This window comes from Macrobrachium rosenbergii, chromosome 24 (genome assembly GCF_040412425.1).
Source record: "Macrobrachium rosenbergii isolate ZJJX-2024 chromosome 24, ASM4041242v1, whole genome shotgun sequence".
Lineage (NCBI taxonomy): Eukaryota > Metazoa > Arthropoda > Malacostraca > Decapoda > Palaemonidae > Macrobrachium > Macrobrachium rosenbergii.
The window spans coordinates 27,522,637-27,546,153 of record NC_089764.1 but is presented as its reverse complement, the minus strand read 5'-3'; the positions used below and the strand labels follow the sequence as shown (position 1 = coordinate 27,546,153).

General features: G+C 36.7%; 1 long non-coding RNA gene across 1 annotated transcript; it reads left to right on the top strand.

Moving 5' to 3' along the window:
* Positions 1 to 4,130: 4,130 nt before the first annotated feature.
* On the top strand, positions 4,131 to 8,878 carry LOC136851751 (uncharacterized). Its single transcript, XR_010856968.1, has 3 exons — positions 4,131 to 4,227; positions 4,455 to 4,730; positions 8,508 to 8,878. It is a non-coding gene; the product is annotated as an uncharacterized lncRNA (long non-coding RNA).
* Positions 8,879 to 23,517: the final 14,639 nt, after the last annotated feature.

Here is a 23,517-nt window from a genome sequence, read left to right as displayed (position 1 = left end):
AGTTTCTTTTAGCTTCTGGTTTCAAATTAAGGTGAGAACAAAAAAATGTGAATATATCTTGAAAATTCATTCGTATTTCAAATCTTACTGGAGTTAATCTGATTTTTTAATCCTTGCATTTTTAACTTCGAGTGCTTTGTATGTATCTGCATAAAATTATATTTTTGACTTCCTGTATTAAGCATTGTGATTACGAGAAGTTTCCTGCATTATGTCACACGGAAATCATTCTTCTGTACCTGAGGAAAGATTTTCCTGCTTTGTTGTAATGAACTGGAGTTTAAATTGATGATCCTGAACCTTTTGTTTATAGAAAATGACCAGAGTAGATACAGAAATGTGCATTTTCAGACTCGTAAAAGTATAGTACTTATTTCACACGATTTCCGTGAGGATAACATTACGGAAATCGAATTTTGCTATCTTCAGTTTTTTTACATGGCATGAATAAGGCGTCCTGCGCTCTCTCTCTCTCTCTTTCTCTTTGTAGCTGCCTTGCAATTTTGCCCCGGTAACTTTAAATTCTTCATCTTTCCTTTGCATTTATACACTCCCATCTAGTCCCATCCACCTTCCCCCCTCCCCTCACACCCTATTCCCCTTCCCCATAGCGGCCTTCATCTCGGCTTTTCCCCAGCTCTTGTACGAATAGTCAACACCTGCCTTCTCGGGACCCCCGCCCCCTCAAACACCTTTCCTCTTACTATTTTGTTGATACGACGTAAAATCTTTCATTCATTCCCTCATTCATTATTTATTCATTCATTCGTTCATTCATTCCCATTGACTCGAAGTGAACTCCAATGATCCGTTTTCATTTGTCCTTTTTTCATATATTTTCTGGTTCGTTGACGGACGAATTGCACGAGGTGTCATTAATGTGCATCGGGTCCTTTGGCTCGTAGGAAAATAGTTCGTCCGTTTTTTTCAGTATTTCCCACATGATTTCGTTTATTTCTTTTATTTTAAGCTGTTTTTGTGAGGTTATAGCTTCAATTTTTTCTTCAGTGGTAAATTTCATTAGAAATCCTGTGTTTTACCTTAAATGATCATGTGTTACGGGACGAAATTTCACGTCGGTTTTAAACATTTGAACCCATCGTTTGCAGTTAGGACAGTAAAGAGGGAAAACTCACTTAATCTGAAAGAGAGAGAGACGAAAAGTATTTTTCTCTTGAGGTGGTAATGAATTTCCCTTTTCAACGAACAAAAAAAATATGCGGAAATATTTGGGATGATACCATCTTGTTACTAGAGCTCAAACTGGTTGACTCATACACTCATAACTTCTAAACTTTTCGTCAGTTTATATGACTTGGACCAGTTTTTTTTTTTTTTTTTAGGAATGAGGAAGTAAAACTGCTGGAAAAAATTATTGACGTTTGTTTATCGGATTTAAAAACCGACGTTGCAAAATGAACAAAGATACAAGTCAAAAGTTGGCCATTTATTGCTTTTGCAGTTTGAGTGTGATCAGCTCTTCAGAGGAGAGCGAGGAAAGTTGGCGTCTGCGAATTTCTGAGATTCTCCTGAATCGTTCTTCTGCTTCTGCGACTTTCGTGAATTCAGCTAAGGTCACGTGAGCAAAAAAAAAAAAACCTATTACTCGACTCAGGAATCTGTTTCTAGCAAAAAAAAAAAAAGTGAAAATGCTCCTCTCTCTCTCTGATTTATGTCAATCTGACTATTTGAAAGTGCTGTTGATTATTTATTCTGTTTTAGTTACAGTGTCTGGTTATTTTTCTTTTATTCGCGCTGGATGAACTGACGATTAAATTTCCAGTGATTTTTGGAAGAAGAACCACTGCTATTGCACTTTTTGCTTACACTGAATGAAGCCTTTTTATTTCAGCCAGCCAATACCGAATACCTAATCACTGTATATTTATTATAAGCATTTACAGCGTACAGCCAATTCTTATAGCCCATTTTTTATTCATTTTGCTGATCCAGAATGAAATAATACTCAATATTATTTTCCTGATAAGCTGCAGCTACCTACCAATTTTTATGAGATGGGTCAAACGTTCCAGTGTGATTACAACTTAAATGCCTTATGTTTGACTTTGCCTTTCGTATTAATACCAGGCAAGTAAGTCAAGGAAAACTTTGCGTGCCTTTCAATGTAATTGGAATCTGGCAACCCTCACAAGGATATCGCACATTCAGACTTAAAAATACTACCTGTTCCGACTAGCTGATCCATGACCCCTGGAGACTAGTGATTGGCTGTGCGCCAGTGAGAGACACAGCGGACCGTCCATTTATGCTCCTGTAATTCTAAGTATACATTTTGTTAATGAGGTGAGATTTTAGGTTTTGTTTCGTTGTCGTAGAGAAATTTAGCGTGTTTAATTTGAGATTATACGAGAAATGGGTGGTGAATATTTTAGAGAATTGCATTATTTTTTCTTATTGTGTTTGAGGATTAGGCCATAATCAAAATGTGCTTATACATAGGTACTGGTACCTTTGCTTACCTTCGTCATAGCTTAGCGAAACTTATTAAGGCTTAATATAAAAAAACTTCAGTCCAGTGCAAAATGTACTAGAAATATGGCAGAAGTTTAAACAACATGTGTTCGTATAGGATTTTAGGTTGAATTATGGCCAGGTGGTATTAGTCTAATAACATTAAATGCCCATCGATTACATTTAGCTTTAAACGCAGGATTAATGACGTTGTCGAAGAACCATTTAAAGCCAGGCTAGGCTAGTGCAACCGCCTCAAAAGGACAAAGCTGGAGCACGTCTCTTATTTCACTGTCTTTCCTGGTCAACATTTGAAACCTAACCTAGTTATCTTTGCTAACGGTTACTTGATGTAAAAGCCTGCAATCTCCAAATCTAGCCAAGGCTAGACTGATAGGTTGACCTGTTATGAGGTTTAGACCTAGGCCTTGGACCCATCTCTGTTACCAAACACCAAGTTCATTTAGATATTCTGTAAGGCATGAAGGAGTTTAAAAACTTTACTCGGTGAGAAAATGAATATCAGCAAATGTACAAATAGGTTTATATTTTGTTAAGCCGTGGCATCTCATAGATATCCTATCTTAATGGTAATTCCTCTGTAAATGGTTTGGAACAGTACACCAGTTTGTGCTCATCGGATAGGGCACTATCACACTGGCTCCATACAAAAGGGAATATAGTTTAAACTAGTATGCCCAATTGTGAGGTGGGTCAGATTTATTGCAGACATCTTGCTCAGGTTGTAGCCAGATTCCTTGAAATCATTCTCCTCAAACCATATGTTGAATCGGGGGATGGGGTAGGGGGGATAACCAGAGGTGTTACTGTGCTATCTGTTTAGAATGTGAGCTTTCATGGTCCATCTCACCTAAAAGTGTGGGAGTTTTGTAATTAAAAATTTCCATCTTGTGTCTTTAGCCTTCCCATCAGCAAGTTTCATTCTTTGTATTTCTATATGAGCAGAAACCAACAAAACTGAATAGTTTTGCGCCTGGTGGAGAGATGAGGTTTAACTCAGGACCCTTCTGAATCAGAGGTGAAATGGCCAAAACTGTTATTTTGGCTATAGTTGGGCAGAACACCTTAACAAAGGTTACATAAGCCTGTGCTAAAGACGAAAATATCCATGTCAAATGCTGTTAATGCAATTTTTAAGAATACTATAGATATAAAATGTGGTTTAAATTTTAATGGTGCTTTGAAAGTTTCTACGTTCAGTTCAGCAGCAAATTAGTTTATATTCTGCTGCTATGTAGAGCAACACTGGGAAACCAGGGCTTTTGTTTGAGGGAAAACCCAAAACAAGTGAAATACAAGGATGTATTTAACCTAACCTAACCTAGGGCACTGGGTCCTTACCTTTGGCCCTATAGAATAAAGTCAAAAATGGGGTTGGAACTAACTTAACCTAAGTTAGTCCTTAGGTGGTACCCCACCCCCTCACTCACTCGCCACCATACCGCGACAAGCTGACCAGTTTTCCCAAAAAGTTTATTTTTATGAAAGAGATTAGGTTTTGTTTATGTAGGCAAAATGCAAATTATCTAGAATGAATTTGCAATATTTTTGTATAGTGCTGAACTGATAGAGAATGGGGTTAATGTGAATTAAGACTTTGTAGTTTATTTAATAAGTGTTTACTGTATTTGCATTTCAGGACTGCAGAATACATGAAGCCTATGCTGCTTTCCGTCCAACAGGGAGATTGCATTTGGTGCAGCACATCAAACTGGAACATCACATTCTTTTGAGGTACAGTTTCATGTAATTTATTTCAAGATAGACTTAACTGTCGTGGTAAAGACAATACTCAAACGAAATAAATCAATAACAACTTGAGTATATTACCTGAGGTGACAATTGCCTCTTTTACTGTTTAACATCTGCATAAGTTTGTTGAAAAACTTTTAATATTGGTCAGTGGTGTTTGGGGAACTATTGTTGTTAAGGTGTTTGAATATTTGAAAATGTTTTTTCAGAGGTCGATTGGAATTGGTAAACTATTACCTTATCTAGGTGAAGCCTGAATGCAGGACTTGAAGGAAATTGAAGAGTGGGCCATGACCCCAAAAATCTTTTGTGGGCTGGCTTTGGTCATGACCAGGGCTATATTCCTTTTGTGTTGATGTGATTGCACCTCCTCCTGCCAAGAGAAAGAGGGTGCTTGGTAACCTAGACAAGCGGAAGAAAGGGCGGTCTCCTCATAACTTAAAATGGGGAAACTTGAGCAGTATTGCAATGAGATGTCCCCAATGGTAAGTTAGAATTTTATTTCCTAGGGTACCGTGTGTGCGATAGGAATGGGTACAAAGTGTTTAGCCATGGTTTACAAAGTAATCTCCATATTGAATTTTTTAGTGATTACAGCATCAAATTATGTGAAGATAGGTATTCCAAGTCATAAGTCTTGAGCTCAGGTATAGTGTTCCACAGGTATGAATAAGAGAGTTGTGCAAAGCTTTATTCTCTGATACTCTGTATTGAAAGGATTACTCTCAGATACTCTTTATTGAAGGGATTTTATATACTTGCCAACATGGTTTAAGGGATTTTGGTCAAACTTGGTGTGAGAATGGACTATCAGGTGTTGTCATAAGTGTCATTAGCAGCCACTGCCCAGCCCTCCCTGGTCTTAACTTAGATGGAGAGGGTATTTTGCAACAGCTCGGTGGTCTGTCCCTAGGTTGCCTCTCGTGAGCTACCCTAGCTTGTCTTAACTCATAAACAGTTGAAGGAATTTTAGCCAAACTTTGTACAAATGTAGATTAACATGCATAGAGGCGCGAAAAGTGAAATTGTCTCATGTTCAACTCACTTCTCCAAGAAGTAAAATTCTCAGTTCTGAAAATTTTGTAGGTAATTTTGGCTTGAAAGTTTTGAACTGTAAGGGATTGAGAATTTATATATGGCTTTCTTGCTTCAATAATAAACCCTTTCATGAAGGGCAACGACGTAACTTTGACCATTGGTTTCATACTTAAGTAATTGCCATTGTAGGAATTGAGATTAAGCAATACATCATATTGAGTGGAAATTGTGAGGTGTTAATTACCGTTGCAGGACCCACAGTCATGTTTTCAGTAAATCATCTTTCAGAACACTCTGAGAAAGGGGCTTGGTATGGGAGATGGGGATACGCAAGTTTTGCAGTACTTGAAAATTGCACATTGAATGTTTTTCAAGCTTGGTGTGAAGGTAGACCATTATGCAAGATCATCCATCTGTCAGTACATCAGTAAATGTCATCCATCTGTCAGTACATCAGTAAATGTCTCAATTACCCTGCCATTGCAACTCTTCGTACGTAGTTGAAGGGATTGCTGTAAGATTTACCATTGAAAAGATTTGTCTTAATGTGGGAATTCATAGAGGTTAATCATAAAATGTAAGGAAGCCTTGCCTTCAGAGTTTTATTGCTCAAAAAAGAAAACCGCAATAATTTTATCAATGTCAAAAACCGCTGTTTTGTGTCCTATTATAACATTGGGTCCCCTTAGCGTCTTGTGCCATTATGACTGGTGTCTAGATTCTCAAGTCTTCAAGTTTGAAGCTCGATTTCATCGAGGTCGGTTTGGTCTAAATTTCTGTGTTTTGTAGTTTCGTCTTGTAATAAATTCTATATATATCGAAATGTTCATGAGACAATGGTCCTGAGCCCAGAGTTACATTTTTTCCATAAAAAGTTTTCCTTGAAAAAAAAACCCACACAGCTGTTCAACCTGTTCAGTCGTCGTCCCTTCAACTGAAATTCAGATTTATTTGGCAAGTATTTGGCAAGTCTTGTGGTTGTCTTAAAATAATTCGTTGGTCTTGTTAAGGTAGCATGAAGGTGATAAATTTGGCTGTAGCTTCTATTAGCGACTGACCATGCTTACGTTAAGCAGGTCACTGTTAGTTACAGGTGCTTTTTGAGACTGTGAGTGTACAGGTGAGGACAGTCTAGTTTTTAAGGAGTTTTATTCTTGCATAGTTTGCATTCTTAAAGGTTAGATATTACCCTAAGTTTTTATGCTTTTGTTTTATTGAATAGGTTGCATCTTCCCTCATGAAACGGGTTTCTTAAAACTAGATGAAGTTCTCATACCGTGTAATATTGCCAACAGACGAATCGTACCATGTTGGTACAGACATGGGTTATTGATAAGCTCTCCAGGTACGAATTTTATTGCATGCCGCTTTGCTCTCTCTCTCTCTCTCTCTCTCTCTCTCTCTCTCTCTCTCTCTCTCTCTCTCTCTCTCTCTCTCTGTAGTGGAGGTTAACGGCTGATCTCTTCTGATGAGATCAGATGCAGGTAGTAGTAGTTAATGTTACCAAATAATGATTGTGGTAGGAAGAGATTTTTGTAGAACACTACAATCATAGGAAGAATTTTTTATGTGACGACAGTAGTAGGAAGAATTTTTTTTAGGATACTACAATAGCAGGAAGAATTTTTTTTTTTAGGATACTACAAGAGTAGGAAAGATTTATGGGACAAGAGTAGTAGAAGAATTTTTGTTGGAGACTACAATAGTAGGAAGAATTTTTATGGGACGAACGTAGTAGGAAGAATTTTTGTTGGAGACTACAACAGTAGGAAGAATTTTTTATGGGACAAGAATTTTTTAAGGGACGACAGTAGAAGGAATAATTTTTTTAGGAGACTAAAATATAGGAAGAATTTATGGGACGACAGTTTTAGGAAGTATTATTTTGGAATGATAGTAGTAGGAATAATTTATGGGACGGTAGAATTAGAATTTTTATGGGACGATAGTAGCAGGAAGAATTTTTTATGGGAGAGTACAATAGTAGGAAGAATTTTTTTGGGGAGTACAATAGTAGGAAGAATTTTTAGGGGGAGAGTACAATCTTTAGGAAGAATTTTTACCATATATAGTGTATTTGTGTACCAGAGGCAGTGATTTATTTTATAGTCCCGGATTAATTTTTTATATAGTTCTATGGGTTTTGTTAAGTGATAAGACAATCTTATTTATTATGGCCAGAAAAATAATTAGAACTAATACTAATAATATTATTTGTATTACGCTCAGTAACTCTCCGTCCTGAAAACCATTCATCCTTTGGAGATAATTCCTCCCTGCTTTCTTGGTCGAATCCTTTCAGCCTCTTCATTTATGCGGGCTGGGCAGGTTAATAGCATTTAGGAAGATCCCTGTTCCTTCGGGTTTTGCAACGAGTTCGTATTGTTTTTGTCACTTGATTCCATGACAGGATTTTTATCGTCGCCAACACAATTGCAACAGATTTGCCTTGTGGTTTGGTCCTTGGCAGGATATTTGGGGAGGGAATCGGGGTTTATCCTAGATAGGGTTACTGTATACTTTATTTTTGATAAAGCTGGTTTGAATACATATGTATACATTGATAGGTAAGAAGAGCAGTGTGCGTAGCAAGAATGACTGAAGATTACAGTGTTTGCTAGCATGAACTTGAGAGACCCAGTATAAAATGTTTAACCCCTGTAAATTGTTTGGTAGCGTTTTACGGTTTGTTAAAATGAAGGTCATTTGAATGGCTATCTGGTTAAACGGTCTTGATTCAAGTGCTTTTGTAGGGTTTGGTTCGTTTGTCTGCCGGATTCAAGTGTTTTCATAGTGCTGGTGAAAAATGGATCTCGAAATTCAAATATTGAAATAGTTGGCAACTATGGTTAGGCATTATTGCCAGTTATGGTTTGGTGTATATAGTAGGCGAAGCCGTATTTGCTCGTAGTCGAGACACAGCAACCAGTCGGTTGTGGTGGTACTAAGGTGACGTTTGTTTTCGCTTAATAAAGAATGAGTTATTCCTGACTTTTAAAATGAGTAATGACTTTTAAAATCTTTAAAGTAAAAGCTGTGGTGTATTCTTAGGACAGCAATAGTTCCAAGTTAAAGTAAATCATGGGGCAGGTTTTAATGCATGTTGTGTATGTGACAGTATTATTCATGCTAGCTAAAGCTGTATATGTATATTCATATGGTTAATGTTATTGAAAGAAACTTTTAGTTTGTAGAGTTTATTAATAGTGTCTTATGTTTTACAGAGAAAACCCAAATTGTGCAAGAATAATCATGAAGCAAGCGGGTTACAGAGAAAACCCAAGATGTACAAGAAGAATCAGGAAGAAGTTAGCGGATTACAGAGAAAACCCAGATGTTCAAGAAGAAGCAAGTGGATTACAGAGAAAAAACCCAAACTGTACAAGAATAGCCATGAAGCAAGCGGGTTACAGAGAAAAAACCCAAATTGTACAAGAAGAATCAAGAAGGTAGCGGATTACAGAGAAAACCAAAGATGTTATAGAAGAATCATGGAGAAGCAAGTGGAAAAAAACGACGTCCAAGAAGCAAGCGGAAAATCCAAGATGTACAAGAGGACTGTACCCCGATTTGAAATATTTTTTAAAACTCGCCCTGGTAATTACCGGTTTTCAAAATATCTGGACCAGTCTATATAAAACGAACAAATTTATAGTTTTTTTTTTTTTTTTGCTGTTGTGGCTTGCAAATTAAGATTTGCTCAGGGATAATGTATGTAAATAAATTTTGTGCAGTAAATTTCATTTTTATTACTTCTTTGTAAGGTCGCCTTGGTTTGTATAGATGAAGGTCGAGCTCGACCTGCGCTAGTAATGTTCCAATCTTAGACATGCATGGTTGTGTTAAGCAACTAAGTTGTTTAGAATCGGGAGAAGTGCAAAACCCCCTTATTTCATGTGTCTCCTTTGACCCACACAGTTTACCCTATGCTCTAAAAGTAGTCTATGCTTCAGTTCCTGTACCCTCTTAACCATGTGAAGATCTTCAAAACAGTATACAGCTGCTCGACTTTCTTTCTGCACCGTAGCACGACATTCAGAAGTAGCTGCTACCACACACACCCTCTTCTGTGACCTCCGGGGCTAAGTCTGCCTCTACAAAACGTGGCCATATCTCTTCTTCCTTCACTTCTATGCTGTAGTGTCCTGGCATATCTCCTCTTCCTTCACTTCTATGCTGTAGTGTCCTGGCATATCTCCTCTTCCTTCACTTCTATGCTGTAGTGTCCTGGCATATCTCCTCTTCCTTCACTTCTATGCTGTAGTGTCCTGGCATATCTCCTCTTCCTTCACTTCTATGCTGTAGTGTCCTGGCATATCTCCTCTTCCTTCACTTCTATGCTGTAGTGTCCTGGCATATCTCCTCTTCCTTCACTTCTATGCTGTAGTGTCCTGGCATATCTCCTCTTCCTTCACTTCTATGCTGTAGTGTCCTGGCATATCTCCTCTTCCTTCACTTCTATGCTGTAGTGTCCTAGCATATCTCTTCTTCCTTCACTTTCATGCTGTAGTGTCCCGTGCGTTAGCTTCTCTATCGCCTTAGATCTTCACTGATAAGAGCTCCGCAACTAAAACCGCTCCTTGCCATTCTGCTCGATTGCACGACAGTCAGAAGCTGTAGCCATCTTGCGCCGGTTCAGTATCCGCTCCTGCAGAAAACAAAATGACTGGAGTTAATTGCTAAAAAAAAAAGCACGACCAGAACAGTGTACATTGCCTACATCCTGTCGCAGAGTACATACAGTAAACATTCCAATCAAGACCTTATTTCCAAATGAAAATAAGGCACAACATTTACGGGTAACGTACATCAGTGTTAATTGGTTGACTCGGTCTCACATCAGATTACAAAGTAAGTATATAAAAGTAAAAATAAAATGTTACACTTTTCTCAGTTAACTACTAGTCCCCCCCCCAAAAAAAAAGGATTCAACGTAAGATAATCAGAAAGGTACGTTGTGTTAAACTGCTTGCTAGTTCAGTACCTTAACTTGAAACAAAAATTTAGAAACTGTACACAGAGCATCTAGCCGGCTTTCAGTAGAAGGGAAGTGAAAGCTGCAAGAACTGGGGAAACCAAAATTATATTTATGGAACCTGTTAACAAACCTAAAATCTAAACCACCCTGTCATTACAAACCTCAGAGTATACTCAAGACACTCAATGTGGACGGCAGGCAGATTCACAAGGAAGATTGATAACCAGTTCCTCATTCCTTGTAGAACTCCTCTTTGTCAACCTATACAAAGTATTTTCAGTACCAATGCTACATGTATTTAGACCAGAAATTATCATGGCTTGTAATTCTCCCACTGAATTAAAAATTTTCATCAATATGGACTTAATACTTACTAGCTGTACACTAAGTCTCGAAATTATTTTCAAATTACAAGGCTCCAGGTTTATTGAGTAAGTCGATCAATACCTAAATGTGAACATTAAGGCACTCATATTGGAATGGAATACCTATCGGTTAAAAAAGTTTATAGTAAATGAGCATGTTACTCAAGAAAACCATAAGCTTGCAACCGACAAATAAATAGGGCCCACATGATAGGCCAAAAGGCAGGCCACTGATGATTAAAACGCCAAGTGATCTCAATCCTATGTCTGTGTAATGGCACGTTTCGAATTAAGTTCAAACTGCTCAAGATCACCTTTAGGGGAACTAGTAAATTCGAATACTGTGCAAGAGAGAGAGAGTGAGTCCACTTTTTGGTAAAATTTTGCATTTCAAATTTCTACCGTCTCAACTATGCCGTCTGATAACTTAGGCTGCTAAGTTACCCAAAATATTTTCAAAACTAATGTAAATAAAGGTCAAATTAAATATTACCTTTTTTTCAAAAAAACTAGCAACCACCTCTAAGTCTTCAAATAAGTCCTTTTAAATCTGCAGCTTCCGTTAAAACTTTACAGAGAATAAAACCGCCTTTAAAATTTGGGCATCCCATACTCTTGGGCGATACACCGTATTTTTTTTTTAAATAGCTCTGCTACAACAGCCTTTCCAAAATCAATAAATATTTTCAGTGTCTGCAAGTTACACTCACCCTGTATTTGACAAAGTATTGTCAACATTAAACTAACCTAAGGAGGTACGGTAATAGGAACGAGAGGGGTTGCAGCTAGAGGCCGAAGGCACGCTGCAAAAACCTTAAATAATGCCTACAGTTCACCGCACGAGGTGCACTGACGGCCCTACCCCACTACGGTGTCGACTTAGCGAATAAACGAAGGGACCGGTCTTCTCGGAAAATAAAGACGAATTTGTAATATCTTTGGATTTTGCCAAAGACAACTATATCACCGATTCTATGTCGAATCACAAAGCACTAACCCTCACATCCCTCGTCTTGCATTCTGAGGCCTGAACTTCCGAGAATAAAGCCCAGTGCCTTACAAAACCGGTTACATACCTTTGCACGAAATAGTTATCATCAGATTGTTCAAGAAGACATCACGGGTAACATTTTCAGTGGCACGTGATACCCCGACTGTGCTGAGTTCCAACCAGAATGGATATATACCTAACTTGGGCATTGCAATCAGTGACAGAAAATTCAACTTGTCACTTAAATACATGTTCCTCCAGAGACCCAGCGGACAATCAAAAAATATTTATTCAATATTTCAGTCAATAAGTCACAGATTTCTTACTTTGTTCAACGTATTTTTTGTTTTTGCCAATAAAACATATCGACCTTGTTAACATCACGACAGAGCCCTTTCTGCAATGTTTAATCACAAAGGCCACGAATTTCTTGTGTAAAAGACCCATTCTTTCACTTCTGTCACCGGATGGTGTTTAAACAAGACCAAATCCTTGTCTGGAAGATGGCTACCACGAATGCAACTCTAAATTCCTTCATTGGGGTAAAAAAAAAAAAAAGTTGAATAAACAGTGCCCCATTAACGCAGTATTGGTTCACCTCAACAACTACAACATATAATTACCTTCAAAATGGATGAACGTCCAACGTGGATAAAATTCCTGAAAGATGAAACTTCAAAAACTTCAAGCACAGACAGTACCGCTGCCGGGAAGTTCTGAGATGAACTAAACAGAACCAATCTTCAAGACCAGGCAGGAAAGTGTCTTAGCCAACCAGAGGTCTCCACCTTGACACACCTCTTCTATATTTTGCATTTGGTTCTTTTTCAGAGGATATTGCTTTGTAGTGGATTTTTCCCCAATACCTGTAGTGTAAAAAAAAAAAAGGAATTTTAATTATCAGTTGAAATGAAAATGGAACTCCGTAAAAAAATCGTATTGAAAACTTGAAAAATTGTTGTTCAAACCAGTAAAAATACGAAAAAAGAGCGAAATTTAAGCTTCTATAAACATATCGAAAAAATTCAATAGGTGATAAGAACAAAAAGAATTTTCATGTAATATAGTGTAATCACATTCTATAAATAAATGGGAGCAATTATGATCTTGCAAATTTCAAGTGGTAACGAAAAAATTGCGTACATATTCGAGTGGCAGCAAAGGCCAAGAGTATGTTCCTTCTCAGTTCTGAAATGACTCTCAAAATGCCATTTTTATATAAAACTAATCCTTATTAACAGCCCTGACATGGAAAACCAGCAAGTAATAAACAAAATTAACGCCACATAAAAACCTCAAACACCTTGACACTGAACTAGAGTCTGGTTTTCAGGGCCAAAGACGCTGTCTGCTCTGTGCAAGAGCCAAGCAGTCATATCGAGTGAAAGAAAACGGGATTCTCAGTCCCTTCCTTCCTTCCTTCCCTTAACATCAACATATGCAGATGCCATGTGATGCAATATGTAGGAAAATATGTCATCCCTTCATGGCTCAATATTTGGTATGTATTATCATCATAATAATTAGCTTGGGAGACTAATCGAATACCGCCTCTTAATGTTGCAAGACTATACAGTGTAACTTCATAGATTGTAGCTATATAGTATGTGAACTCATACCTTGCGTCACTAAATGAAAAACATTGTTAATTAAACACAGAAATGCTTGAATGTACAAGTACAGGTAAGAATAAAATACTCTGCTAGTAATAATGTTAATCCATGTAGGTCAAACGCGACTGTTTCCATGTTGAAATAATACATAATACACACACACACACACACACACACATATACACACACACACACACATTATACATATATATATATATATATATATATATATATATATATATATATATATATATATATATATATATATATATATATATATTTGTGTGGGTTTGTGTATGTAGGTCATACTAAACGCCGTAACTGATACGGACTGTCTGTGTTATTAGGCCTTTTAAAATACAATTAAAAAGAATGCCAATAATTTATTATTATTATTATTATTATTAAAATGCCGCATTTTATTCGCCTCCCGGGAAAAGTCGATAGCTGCTCTGATAACTGCCCTTCTGCGAATTATCCTTTTATGTTTCTATTATTCCTTCATTATTTTCTGCACTGTTATTGTCCTACAGCAACACATCCATACTGACTGTCAAATCCATGCTAAAATAGCACTCGTATGTTTTCAATCCAGACTGTAGCTGTCCAGACTGCAGCAGTCTTGGGGCTGCATATCTGAAGGCTCTAAAACCGACATTCTAAGTGACTCTCGGCTCAAATAACTTGGAACCATCTGAAGCTTGTCTTGATAGATAGCATGACGACTAATGATATTTCTTAAACATTGCCAACATTTTTAGTTGGCCAGAGTAAATTCAATGATAGTGTACTCTATTCTTGACGTGACGTCAATGGTAACGGCCATAATCATAAATGATTATCCAGAGTATGGTCTGCCCGCTGGTTTTGGTTTTAATAAAGTTCCTTAAGCTAAGCTAGACTATTGATATTAAATTTATCTAATTTAATTCCAGCCGAAGTCTTGGAACATGTTATTATAGAGGGTTGTTGGTTGTTTTGATTTTTTTTTGTCTTGAAAGAAGAAAATGCTTAATGTCTACAAATGATAAAATAAATAACCGCTCTCTCTCTCTCTCTCTCTCTCTCTCTCTCTCTCTCTCTCTCTCTCTCTCTCTCTCTCTCTCTCTCTCTCTCTCTCGTCGCCTTATCGACTCGCCCGTTTTTTAATCTCATGACTCTTTTGAGGAATTTCGCTGACCTTTCATACTTCCTCCGCCTCTCTTGTGCCTCTGCCTTCGAGACAGATTCTTCTCCTGCGAGAACAAGGGTCCTTCCTCCTTCCTTCTAAAACGAGAAATTCTTGGATGACAAAAGACAAATGCTATGACATGCACCCCTTAATAACCTTTCTCTCTCTTAAGATTAGACGAAAAGCTGAAAAAAATAATTTATCAAAGTAATTTCAGTAAAGAGAAAGACTGCACTTTAACTGCTTTTATCTTATGAATTTATGATAATTTAAGATTATGCAGAGATTGTTCTTCGAAAGTGATTAGAGCGTGTTTGGATCAAAAGGGCTCGTGTTTCAATTATGACACTAAAAGACATATTATGTAGTAACTGTGGTTTCGTGAGAGGTTTATATGTTTGTATATGCACGCATACACCTCTGCAGAAAGCACATGAAAGAGATAGACTGATGAATATGAGTAAATGTATGTGAGAGAGAGAGAGAGAGAGAGAGAGAGAGAGAGAGAGAGAGAGAGAGAGAGAGAGAATGCCAACCTAAAGCCTTCTACAAACGTCAGTCTAAATTAAAGGTCTTCCGTCTAATCATAGGCTTTTTACATACTTTTTTTAACCTCCTTCTAAGATGCACGACTTCACATTTCCCCACCACAAGGCACAAACGAACGATTCCGAGATTTTGACGACGGAAACAAGAAGCCAAAAATGTTCCTTCGGTTCAATTCTCCTTTTGTCTTTGAGGCCTTTTAATGATTTTTCCTCATTCATCCTCCACTCTAAGAAGAAAAGGGGCGGAGAATTCCTCTTCCACAAACTCCCCATTCCCCTACCTCCCCTCCCCCCTTTCCCCCAGGAGTGTCCCGGCGAAAAGCAGTCGAAGGGTGCGTAGGGGCAGTGGCATCACGAGATTTCGCAAAAAAATTATTTGTTTGACAGTGACTTCATAAGATCAATTTCAGAGGTAATTCAGAATGTTTTGCTTGCACAACAAACGCCAGCTTTCCGCAGAGTTGGCTAAAAAACGAACCCTGTGGCTTAAATGCAATAGGTCTAGCATGTATGAAAGCTGACAACCTTTGCCTAACAAATAAAAATCATTAAAAACATAATACGTTCTTAGAATGTGTTATACAATACAACTCAGATAGCTCTAGTTATTCCCAACTCTATGTTAAAGATTTAAATTATCGTTGTTCCTTTTGTTATTTGTTCACTATCAGCAGTAAGCCAACTAAAAACTTGCACGCAAATGGCTAGCCTCTAACTCTAGTGAACACGCTGTCTCACCCAAGTGGTGACCCATTCACTAAAGAATTTTTGTATGACTACTTTAAGTAAGAGCTTGGAATAGTTGCTGTAAGAGTTGAAGCTCAACACAGCTTTGAGAACCAAACATGGGAATACATCCTGATTTCGTGAAGGCAAAGAACAGGTTGGGATGCACCATTACGCAGAAGACCTACCCAGGGAAGAACAGATTTGGCTAGCAATGATGGCAACTCCTCCCTTAAAACTGCTGAAGAAGAGATAGTCTCCAAAGTCATCAAGTACATGCAACTGCTCAGTTGCTTGAAGGACATGGTCCCTGAGACGATCAATGATACAGTGATACACTGCCTGTGGTAGGTCAAGGGATAAATTGACTTATGAAAGATCTTAACGCCAATAATCACGGTTTGTCCTCATCTGTGTGCGGTGACAGTTCCCTAACCAATGCACTATCTATTTCACATGGAATTATCTAATTAATAAATTGAAGTGGCCAGAAGTAATCGACTCTCTCCTGCAGTGGACAGATGAGCTATTACCGGTTGTTGGTTATAAAAGATGTAATCTGACGGTGGATCAAATCAGAGAAGGATCTAAGCTCTTGCTATCAGTTTATCGAATTTATTGCATCAAATATATATCAGTTTTTCGAATGTATTACAGCAAATATATATATATCAGTTTCTCGAATTTATTGCATCAAATATATATATCAGTTTCGAAATGTATTGCATCAAATATGTATCAGTTTCTCGAATGTATTACTGAAATAAAAAAATATATATATATATATATATATATATATATATATATATATATATATATATATATATATATATATATATATATACATATCAGTTTCTCGAACGTATTACTGCAGATATATAGGCTATATCCGTTTCTCGAATGTATTACTGCAGATATATATATATATATATATATATATATATATATATATATATATATATATATATATATATATATATATATATATATATATATATATATATATATTATATCCGTTTCTCGAATGTATTACTGCAAATACGGCAGGGTGCGTCAATAAAACCCAATCGTAAGCACGAAGCACACCATACGACTCATGACTATGGGAGTGAATTACAATAAAAGAAAGTCTCGAACATCATAACTTCCCGAAATCATAATACTTTATGATATTACGTTTGTGAGCACAGTTTTTGTTTTCCGGCTTTCTTCAAAATGTTTCTTCAAAGCTTATAGCCTATACTCTTTATTGCATTCTCTTGTTTGTTTAAACTCTTCTCTGGTTCTGAAATCGGGTGGCATTTTCAGAATCTAATTTTCTATTTTGAAAAAAAAATTTAATGACTAACAAGTTTTGCATAAAAACTCTCAATAATTAATTAATTTTTAATTAATTTTTATACGGCGGATGGAGGCAGCCAATCTCAATTACAGCAGATTAGTAACTAATTAACACTTTTTTCCAGAAATTTCCATTAATTCTCGTTCCGCTCAACTAATCATTATGATTCTATTACCGTTATACAAGTCATTAGCAAAATTCAGTTTTTTGGCCAGTTGAAGCAGTTTGGTTGATTTAGGAAAGTTTGTCCCCCACCGATGGAATTCTGCGATTTTGTCATTTTGTGAATTTTGTAACTAATTTTCGTGGAGAAAACTAAAGCACGGTGGATGAAATCGATGTTTGGTAATTGGTTTTGCGTTATTCAGAACCCAGATCTATAAACGAGTGGAGAAGTATTACACAAGACAAGAGTACAAAAGGTCAGTAAGGTGAAAGACTGCAAACTTCCTTAAAAGTATTGTATGAAAAATATACGTTGAGAGAGAGAGAGAGAGAGAGAGAGAGAGAGAGAGAGAGAGAGAGAGAGAGAGAGAGAGAGAGTCACGCTGAAAAACTCCGAAGTATGAATATTCTTTAAATATTCAAACTTTTTGTACAAAGGAAATACTCCAGAAAATGTAAAAATAATTATTGGAAATTAAGTTAACAGTTGATTACGAAAATTCCATTGATCTGAGAATCATTTTTGATTAGTTAATTACAACGGAGCAAGTAGATAAACCATTAATAATAGCCTGGAAATTTCTAGGTAACGAACGTTCTTGCGGCTAGGAAAATAATGGTTTTCCTCGTACCAAATGAAGATCATTTTTACAAAGTAAAATTCTCTGGAGATTATGAGGAGGGGGAAAATAAAGTAAATGAGAAGGTGCAGGGTAAGTGGTAAAGGGGGAGGTAGTGGAGGGGGATGAAGTGAAGGGGGTGAGGAGAACAGGAGACGGGGGAATTGTAAAACTTCGTCGTTAAGAAGCTGAGACGTCGTAAAACATCCACTGAAGGAGATGGCACGTTCTAGTGGACGTGGCGGAGAAAAATGGAAAATCTGCGTAACTTCCGGATGCTGGAGAAGAGACAGAACGAGTGATATCAGTAACTTGGAGTCAAAGGAAAGAGAAACAATAAGCAATATTAATCATCTAAGAACGATTGCAAAAAGAGGTTATGGGAAAAGTGAAAACAGCCCTGACAGCCAATAACTGGTGGAGAGAGAGAGAGAGAGAGAGAGAGAGAGAGAGAGAGAGAGAGAGAGAGAGAGAGAGAGAGAGAGAGAGAGGACCGTTAAAATATGAAAATCTGACCATTAGTGTAAAGAATGTCGAGTAAAAAATATAAACGCTTTGGATAAATCAAAAACACTTCATTGTTCTCTATTTAGAGTACTTGCGAAAATGTGATCAGAATTCAAGCAAAACTTCATATACTCGAATTATTCACAAAATTTCAGTTTCATATTTCTTTATGAGGGTACAACGTCAAACCTGATAAAACAAAAAGTGGAGGTATAGCTCGAATTCATTATAAATCATGTATTTTTTTTTTATTACATTAACAGTGATGTACTCGTAAAATACAATAGTTCTGGGTACTTCTGAGTTGGGTGAAAACATGCTGAGTGGTGCCTTCTATTAGTCAACGCCAGCTTTTCAACACAGCATTCCCTGGTGTCTATTCCAAATTGTTTAATTAAAGTCTGTCGAGACAAGACCACCTCACAGTTGGGTGACACTGAACTTTGGGAAGTGTCGTCTCAAAAGCCAAAGTTTCTTTACAACATCCTGAGTAGCACGTCCTCATGAACTTCAGATAATGGCACAAGTGTATACTCAGGTAAGAGTTGAATGGTTTTCATTTGTTGCTTTCAAGGCGTTGCAGTGATGAAGAGTTACATGGAACCCTAGGCCGGTCTTTTTACTAACTACAGGATTGGCATTAATCTCGATAACACTGATCACTTTAAGGCAATCACAACCGTAAATGTAAACGTGCTTTTAGACATCAAGGTTATACTGGTGAACAAAGCTTAATGAGGCATAATGAATCACTGCTCATTCATTTTTATTTCAAGTACAGCTGTCTGTCTGACCAAGAAGGTTCGATTCCGGTGTCTCACTGGGAACTCGAACATACTTTTGGGTACTTTCAGATGGCCAAGTGGGCTTACACTTTACTTTAAGAACAGTGCCCCAGTTACCCGTTCAATTACTTTTAAACCCACACACGCAGCTACGTATCAATTTCTGTCGAGTGTCTCGAAGATCATTCGTATAATGTACAATGCATTTTGTTTAACATATTTGATACAGACCTTGTAGGACCTACTGCTTGACCTTTGGCCTAAATTTTATGTTCCAATTCCAATTCATTAATCATATTCAAAGGTCACTGAACATGTCAGCCACGAAACATTAATGGAACTTATTTTGTGATAAAAATGTTGATATATATATATATATATATATATATATATATATATATATATATATATATATATATATATATATATATATATATATATATATATATATATATATATATATATATATATTGTAAGATCGTATTCACACAAATGAGAAGAATCGATAGATACAATAATAATTGTTTGGTTTTCGTCCTAGTATTTCCTTTTAAGAATTTTTCCCCCATCTTCTCCCTTTCCTCCCGAGATCCTCCTTCTTGTTTTAGATTCACTGCGTATTCTCAAGGCCATCTTAACGATGATGACGAAGTTACATTCTCACCCCCGCCCACCCCCAATGCGACTCCAAGCTCCTCCTCTGGCAGTCCGGTCACGTCTTCGTCATTATACGTAGCATTTCCTCGAGACTTCGGGCCACTTTCGACTCCCGGAGACTCTGTTCTCTACAGGAATATGAAGTCTTTGGATGGAACTCCTAATGCTTTTGCTGGTGTCTTTTGATGGGTTTCTTCTTCCTTATTATTTGGTGGCATCGTGAAGTGCTGTTGTATTTACCATACGACACACTTCTTTGTTTCTTTGCCAACTTAATTTTATATGATTTGTTTTTATGGATTTCTTTATTTCTTTATTCATATAAAGTTTAGAGACAAAGTTGCCTGGTTTCAGTTCTCCACCACCATCACCTTATTTCAGTCATTGCTTTGCACAATTATTATTATTATTATTATTATTATTATTATTATTATTATTATTATTATTATTATTTATTATTATTGCTTCTGCATTATGTGTTACCCAGCTTTATTTTTTACGTGTCTCTAAAGCTGCTGTCAATGTATGGAAAAGACTTACAATCGTTACAAGACTCTCTTACAGTTCGTATCTGTCGATATAACAACGAATGAAAGAGCTACTGGATACCAAACTGACATGATACTTCAAAGAAATGTTCTCAGCATTTTTTTTTTTTTTTAACAACTGGTATCATGCTTGCTTGCACCACAGTGATGGAAGCCACTTGATAGTAGGTTAGTTTTCCAATCCCACAGTTATTTTTAGAAGCAGGTAATCAGTTGTATACACTGGGATGGTGAGCATTTTCAATTAAGTTATGAAGTTATTTATGCCAGAAATGTCATCTTAATTAATGAGATTCCCACAAAGCCTTTAGGTTCTGCGTTAGACCTCCATCGGGCCAGATTTGAACCAAGTAATTAATTTCACGCTGTTCCGTCATGGGTACACGGAAATTATGAACAGGCATAGGTTCTGCTCCACCATGCATGCAAGCACCGGCTCCATTAACAGCCTAGTTTGCTTTAGGAATCTGTATGAGCCGATACCCAGTCCCTGTTGTCCGTTTGTGCCACTCTATTTGCGCGTGACTGCAGGATGTGTGGCTCCTGCATAATATCCTGCAGGATATTATATATATATATATATATATATATATATATATATATATATATATATATATATATATATATATATATATATATATATATATATATATATATATATATATATATATATATATATATATATATATATATATATATATATACAGTATATATATACATATATATATTTCATATAGGTCTATATAGGTGGATATAGGGCGTATATATATATAAAGAATCGGAATGAGAGCAACTATATATTATGGGCAATATATCCCCAACTTCCCGACTCAGCAGTTATTTATATGTATACATAAACACATAAATTTCATTGACTCACATCAGGAGTTGGGAACCCAAGTCTTTCAACTGAAAGGCAAGGGCGCTGTAACGCCACTAGACCACCTGAGAGACCAAGATCTAAAAGAAATTTATTTCTGTTGGAATTGTGTGTTGAGAGCTATCATGCATATATATATAAGTATATATATACATATACATATATATATATATATATATATATATATATATATAGCTAATATGTTATTTATATGTATACATAAACACATAAATTTGATACCAGATCGAGCTTTCCCCAACTACAAGTCTAAAAGAAGTTGACTCAGCACCAGTGCCGAGCTCCCCCCAATTCCTGACTCAGCAATGACCTAATAACCGCTTGCATATCCCTTCTGCAATGACCTAATTGAACAAGATAGAAATAATCAACACGCAATCGCGAGTGGAAAAGAAATAAATTTTGTCTCACATTGGCCTTGGCATGGACACCCTGAAGAAAGGCTTTATGAGAGAGGTTTTGTCTTCGAGTTGCTGACATAACCATTTTCTATTTCTTATTTCCCATCCTTTCCTGGTTCTCTCTCTTCCTTTTTAACAAGCACCGTGGAATAGACGAGAGAAGAGAAAACTTGGGGAAGAGTAGCCCGTAATCAAATATCCGTCGGGGTGGTTTAGAGTAGTCCTGCGCCAAAGGAATTTTTCCCCAAGTCTGCAAATTGTGGGAAACTTATTGCATTCCATTTCCGCGGTTTGTAATGGATGGTGCAACTGCGTGTGAATAACTCTCTCTCTCTCTCTCTCTCTCTCTCTCTCTCTCTCTCTCTCTCTCTCTCTCTCTCTCTCTCTCAGGAAAATAACATTACGTGAACTAACTGTTCAAAAGAAAACTAATTTCATTTATTTTTTTGTATGCTAGAAAGTTTGTTTCTGTTTGGATGTACAGTGACTGGTTACTTATATTAACGGAAGGTACTACGGGGAAGTTTAATCTATTTTTCATTTGAAATGATAAAGAATTGCTTCCTCCATAAAGCTATTTGAAAGTTTCTTATTTTCTACTTATCTCTGTTCAGTCCCATTTTTCTTGTCTTCCAATTACGTGATAAAGAGACACGAATACCCACTGGGCATCAACACGGTTCTCTCTCGTCTTTCTCCCAGGTTAACTAATGACTGAGATGGAGGTGGGGGGGGTGGGGGCTGGAGCCCCGAAAGCTGTGAATGACTTAGATTAGGGGTTCTCAACTTTTTTAATCGGCTAAGACCCAAACATTTCAATGGTTTACCGCCTTTTTTTTTTTTTTTTTAATGTGAAATGAAAGTCCTCTTCTTCCCAGCTTGTAAACGGGCTGAAAAGAGGATTCCTGATGAGATCATTATCTTTTAAAACACTTGACTTTCTTTATAAAGTTTGGAATGAAATTTCCATTTTTCCAAGAGAGTCTCAACTTTCAAAAAGCGAGTCTGTCACCTCTTTCCAAGAGTTACCCAAAATTTTTAACGTTGTCACTGGATTAGTGTTCCTGGTTCAAGTGAAGGAAACAAACCCCCTAGAACCCTTTAGGCAATCCCATCCAAACAGGTTTCAGTTATTCAAAAAGTTCCATTTTGAGATACCGATCAGTCGAATATCACCATCCAATCCAACCGGTCCAATAAATACGATCTCATTCAAACTGCAGTCACCTTACTGAATCCCTGACCAGTCGGAAACATTTCGGTTGGTTTACACAATTTGTTTTTCTTTTCAAACGCTCGAAAGTTTGTTTGTTCCAATGTTTGTGAAAAGAAGGTCTTGTTTGAGTTTGATGAGACAAATTCAGATTATTAAAAAATGTTGATTTCTTTCCACAACTATTTATAATTATGGAATGGATCTGCAACGTGTATATGCATAGGCTATTTTCCATTTTTCATTTATGTATATATATTTAAAACGAGTATATATATATATATATAGGGTTTATCAAATGTATTTGACGTATGTATTTTTATATTGTATCAATCAAATATATAATAACTATATATATATTTAGTTATTTATCATATCCGCCATTATATGAATCATATAAATAACAAATCCTATATATGAATCCATCGACAATATATATATACAGCTTTTATAAATAAAACATTTCATCCTGACAAGCCGATCGGTCGAATATCACCATCCAATTGACCTCCACATAGAACATCTCATTCAAACTAGGGCAGGCATTTAAAAATAACAATGATTCTTAGACAAATGGGTCGCATTAGGCTGGAAAGTTTGTAAACAAAAAAAAACAGCAGCACAAGGGTTTGTTGACCTCTAGTTATGGTGGCTCGAGCTTTATTTTGTTCCAATGTTTGTGAAATGGATTGGTCTTGTTTGAGTT